This window comes from Panthera onca, chromosome A3 (genome assembly GCF_046562875.1).
Source record: "Panthera onca isolate mPanOnc1 chromosome A3, mPanOnc1 haplotype 2, whole genome shotgun sequence".
Classification (NCBI taxonomy): Eukaryota; Metazoa; Chordata; class Mammalia; order Carnivora; family Felidae; genus Panthera; species Panthera onca.
This window is the reverse complement of record NC_138341.1, coordinates 14,508,839-14,514,436: the sequence shown is the minus strand read 5'-3', so window position 1 is coordinate 14,514,436 and position 5,598 is coordinate 14,508,839.

Below are 5,598 nucleotides of genomic sequence, written 5' to 3'. Positions count from 1 at the left end.
AGATGAAACATACCCTGTGTGTACATTGGGGTGAGGTATTTATCCATCCTGACCTTGGTACCATTTTGAAAATTGAATAATGGTCTTGAGTATACAGGGTTGCTGTAAGAAATCAAAATAACTGACATAAAATTGCCACCTACAGTGTCTGATATAAACTGGGATGTCTACAAACAGGCAGCTGTCTCAAGATATATACTCTGAAGAAGTACTCCTCTAAAAACATGCAAGATGAAGCCCTACCAGGTACCTAAAAAACAGGACTCCGTTGACTTTTCTCCTTCCCTGAACATACCCAGTGGCCACAAAAGGATCTGGTTAGCTCGGCCTCACCTCCCGTACCAATCCCTCTGAGAAGCCTTCACCGATTCTCTAGGACAGAAAGCTTTGTGAGCCATTTCCCTGCTTTTAATATCACAGAATATGTTGCACTTTGTTGTGATCTCCTGTATCTTTGTTTCCTCCACCAGCCTGTTAGCTCACTGCAACTTATGTCTTATTTAACTCTGTGTCCCCCATGGCTAAAATAAAGTGACACGGAACAAGCACTTTAAACATATCTTATAAATAAATAAATGCATGAATAGATGAATAAATGAATAGGATTACATGAATAGCTATTTCCTCCATCTCCGAGCTGGAAGTTCAAACAGATTACTCAATCATGAATAGGCTTCCCCAGTCTTGTCGCTAACCATGAAAACACAGGCAGGGAAGCCCTCAGCAAACCACATCTTAGAGAGATGACTTTGTGAGCTCTGTTTCTCCGGGTGACTCTCTACTCTGCGGAATCATGCCGTTGTGTAAACCACTGGCAGACTCAGAGGGGCCTGCTGCTGTAAGAGTGGGTGAGTTGAAATTGTTTCACAGCCAGAGTTAACTCACTGGAGCAAGTATCTTCCTTTCTCTGAATGTTTACAGCATCATTTAGCTGGGACTTTCACGGTCCATTTCTATCTCAGAACAAAGCCTCATTCAGGGCCACTCTCGTGCTTGTTGGCCCAGTTACACTCCCAAGAAGATATTTTTTTCAGAAGAAACATCAAAGCTCATCTATATTTGGAGGCAGCATAAAGCACACACCCAAATGACAAGTGTGGCTGATGTCTCCACAGGGCCATCTGTATCACCTTCTTTCTGGTCTCAGAAAAGTCCAGGAACAGATTAGCCATCTTGTTCTTGTGTTCACTTTATATTAAACACTCACCCCGTCTCTTGAGAGCAACTCTGATCTAAGGGATGTGGTAGACGGGGAAGACACACACCTAGAATGGAGGTATAGACAGAAGAGGCGGCGGGTAAGAACATAGGAGTCATACCAAGAGTCATTTCAATCACAGAACATATTTTTGCCTTGTTAGACAAATAAACATCAGGAAAAGAAGAATCACAAGAAGTCTTTATACTTCTGTGCTATCTTTCATCTATCCACATTTACTGAGTCCTGACATGGTTTAAATGTCCATACATGGGTCTGGAGCTGCTTGCATCAGACCCTGGAGAATCAGGATTCCCTCATGTTCTGCAGGAGATTGACAGAGGGCTCAAAAAGTAAGTAAATGTTCTTTTCATCCTATGTTAATTCACGAGATACTTAGAGAAGGTAACTTTAGATTTTCAACTAAGCGGGTTTGCAAATATTTTACCCCATTTTTAGACAAACTTAATGCCAATAATTTGCAATGATTAACAATTCTTTGAGTCCCTGAAGGGACAGAACCTTTTGCTCCAAGATTGCTCTCCAAACAATTGAGAGTGAACCAGGTACTTTCTCTTTAAGGAGGCAGGCTTCTAAAGAAGCACATGATGCTTAGTTCAGTGTCTTTTCCTAACTCGCAAATTGGGTAAGTCCTTCCTCCTCCAAAGAAGTGAAAACGGGTAGAGAGGACCGGACTGTTCCATGGACTAAAAGTCTCTCCATATGGAAATAGATAGACTCTATCATGTTGCTAATGCTCACACCTACCACCTTGGACTGAGAATGGCTTGCTCCTCTGCTAGTAAGGGTATAGCTAGTCCTACTTTGTTAGTTAGACCTTAGCAAAATCATGATGAAATAGCAGCCAATGAAGATTACACCTGCTGTTGTAGTATATCTATAAAAAAACAAATAATCCAGCATTTAGGTAAATGTTCTTCTCTCTTAATGGGATCTTGTTCCCCTTATTCCACTCTAGGAGAAAAAAGTAATCACCAAAAAGTTGATTAATACCTGCTATTTATTCAGAATCATAACAGCAAGTTCTGGTCAGGGTCAACAAACACATATATTTGCCCAGTTTCTCAAAACTTCTGCAACTAAAATTATATGCCACAAATTTGATGGTCAAAATAATTATACTCTAGGAATGGGCCTCACACAGATTAAGGATATTTCTCAGAGACCACTTACTAAGACTGGATAATTAACAGACATTTCAGATATATGTTGAATGCTTAAGATGGAATTTATTATTTCTCACAAAGATTAATTTAAAAATTATTACTCAAAAATTTCCATTTTCCAAGCATTATTGCTAGCCTGGCTTTACTGCATTGACATTTAAAACAAATAAAATAGGGTCATGATTTCTGTCAGTTAAATAAATATATTCTGTTGAAGCTTAAATTATCATCCATCTTAGCAAAGGGTCATATATTATATTAGCAGTCAGTGACTGATTAGTTATTTATTCTCTTAAAGAGTAACTGAAGGAGATTAATATTCTGATAAGCTTGTCACTGATTTCTGGGGAGTGCCTGGCTTTCTTTCATCACATGAACTATAATGTGTCAGACATAAATTCCATTATAATTACAATTAGTGCTAATGCCTCCCAAATTATATTTAATGGAAAGGTCATTATTTTAACTACAAATAATTTCTTTCTTAAAAGTTTCAAATGGATTTACACACACACACACACACACACACACACACACACACAAAATCACAGTTAAGTTAATGTCGAAGAAAGAACAGTAAGTAAATCAGAAGGAGATAGGTAAAAATAAACAAATAAATAAAAGACGGTGTATTTTGCTTATTTTTCCAGCTGGGTTTCATTTTTCACCCATGTTCCACCATGTTGGTTTTTCGATGATAGTGGAAGAGGAGTGGGAAGCAGGGGAAGAGAGGAAGAAAGAGAAGGTGGGCGCTCATATTGGCCAAGTACTGGGTATGCTCCCAACACAGGGCAAGATGCTTACAAATCCCTTCTTTTACTTCTTATAATACCCCCGTGAAGTAGATATGTGTCCTAGTTTACAGAGTAACTAAGTGATCTTCCTAGAGGTTAAATCCCTCAAGCAATTTTACGCCACCAGGGATATGAGGAAGTGAAAATTAAGCCAAGGCCTGTCCAGCTCCAGACTTCCCATTGCCATAGGCAATAGCTGTTGCTGCTCATTCTGTTGGGAATGACCACTGCTGGCAAGAACTCCACATTCCCAACTGGGTGGATGGGTAAAGACCGGACCTAGGTTATGCCAGGTTATGTGATGAAAAGACCACAAGGCTGCCACGTGGTAGTACTGAGTCCTTCTCTGATTCTTCTGTGAGCTGGGTTCCCCTGGGCATTTCTTACCAGATATTTCTAAAAGCATCAATGAATAGACAGAATACAAGAGACAAACAACGATAATAACTGAGCCAGTGTCTTGGCAGCATGACTGTATTGCTTCTTAACATGAAAACAGCAAGTTATGAAATGACCATGTTGTGAAATGGCCATGAGATGTATAATTAAAAGACCAAAGTTTGAAGCCCTAGGGAGCTCAACGTAAATTAAAAACAAACAAAAAGGCCTATTCGGTATAGGTTTCAAAATATGCACATGCACCCACACATACACACACACGTGACATAGAATTTACTTTGATAAACTATTTAGAAATAAGAACACATTGAGTGCCTCTAATTATACGACCTTGCACCAAGACACTTCTTGAGTCTGAGCCTCAGTTTCCTTGTCTACAAATAGAAAGATTGGGTCCTTTCAGTGAGAACAAGTGAGAACTTGTTAGAACTATAAATTCTTGGGATCCACCCTAGAACACTAAAGTAGGTCATCTAACATGAGTCCCTATGAATCTCTAAAAGTGTCTACATCCAATAATAAAGGCAACCTCTTCACACTGTGCTTTGCAAATCATTTTAGTATAGAGTGCTTTATTTAGTGAGGACAACAAATGCTCGTTTAGCATCAACTATGTGTCAAGTGAAGACATTCTTTGATATATGGCGCCTCAGCTGTCTATTGGGGAGGAAAAGGCAAGCCCACAGAAAATCAGGCACGACAAGTGCAATGTGAGAGGTAATCTCTGGGAAGACAGAAGAGGGACAAGTGACTGTAGGGAAGCACCTTAACTCTGGTAGGTGAAGCGGGAAGGAGAAGAAGGGAAGAACTCAGGTTATAATAGAAGGCTTCCGGGAGAGGGAAACTTTGAGGTCTGCACATTAAGTCCAATGAGAAAATTATCAATTTACATATTTTACAGGAGAAGCTGAAGATCATAGCAAAATGTCCAAGTTCACACAGCCATTGTATGAAAGAGATGAAATGTAAAGACAGATCTTTGGACTTAGAAAGTCCCATTTTATTTGATTTTCTTCTGATAGTAAAGCAACTATTAGGACACAATGGATCTGCAACCCCTCCCCCATCTCACGCTCCCGGAATAAAGAATAATCCCTATAGGTCTAGGGGGAGGGAAGTCCTTCAGTAGTCAGTGAGGCAGCAGTGGCAGAGAGCTGGGGCCAGGCAGTCACCAGTGAGCCTATTAAATGTATCAGATGTCATCGGTACCTCCTTTATCCTTCTCACTTTGGACCTCACAGGCTGATAAGAAGGGGAAAGCGTTATAACCCAGAAGTAAAACTGTTGCGTGATTATAACCCTGACAGCCTCCCTCTAATGAGCTTCCCTGCAGATAGGGACAGGGGAGAGTGCTTTGATCTCCATGAGCAGAAGGCTGAAAGGACCACTGTTTGGAGCAAAGCCGTCTGATGGGGTCCAGTCTTCCAGTAATCAAAGTCACAAGCTACCATCTGAGCCATTTGTGAACCACAGATAAGATTAGCTGCTCATTTGATAGATCAACCACCGCCATCAATGGAGGCTAATTGTATCTGAAATATGACCAGGGAAGTGTCAGCTCCTGGAGACAAGAGCTTCCTTTATCCTGGGTTTGAAGCAGAAACAACATTTTTCGCTTGAAAACTTGAGCAACATGTTAATGTGTGCAGCACTTTTTTTCCTTTTAGCCCCCGCCATAAGACAAGAGGAAATGTGGGGGTTCGTGGAATGAGATATCAATCTGCACACATATTTTTACAAAGATCCTGCATTATGGTGTCAAAGAATATGTAATTTGGGGGTGAAAGGCTGTGGGTCCAGGAATACCTGTACCATGGAATTCTTACGTAGTTTCCAAATAAAAAAAAGGGAAGTGCCCAGACTTTGGAAAATCATGTCTAGGAATACTAGCTTTGAAATTCTAAAGTGTTTTAGGCTGTAGGAAAAGAAGAGATGACCCGGTCATTCTGAATTTGAAGGCTTTATATGGGTAGCATTTTGCCTTGGAAGCTGATGTGACTGACAGCTTTCCTTTTCTTCA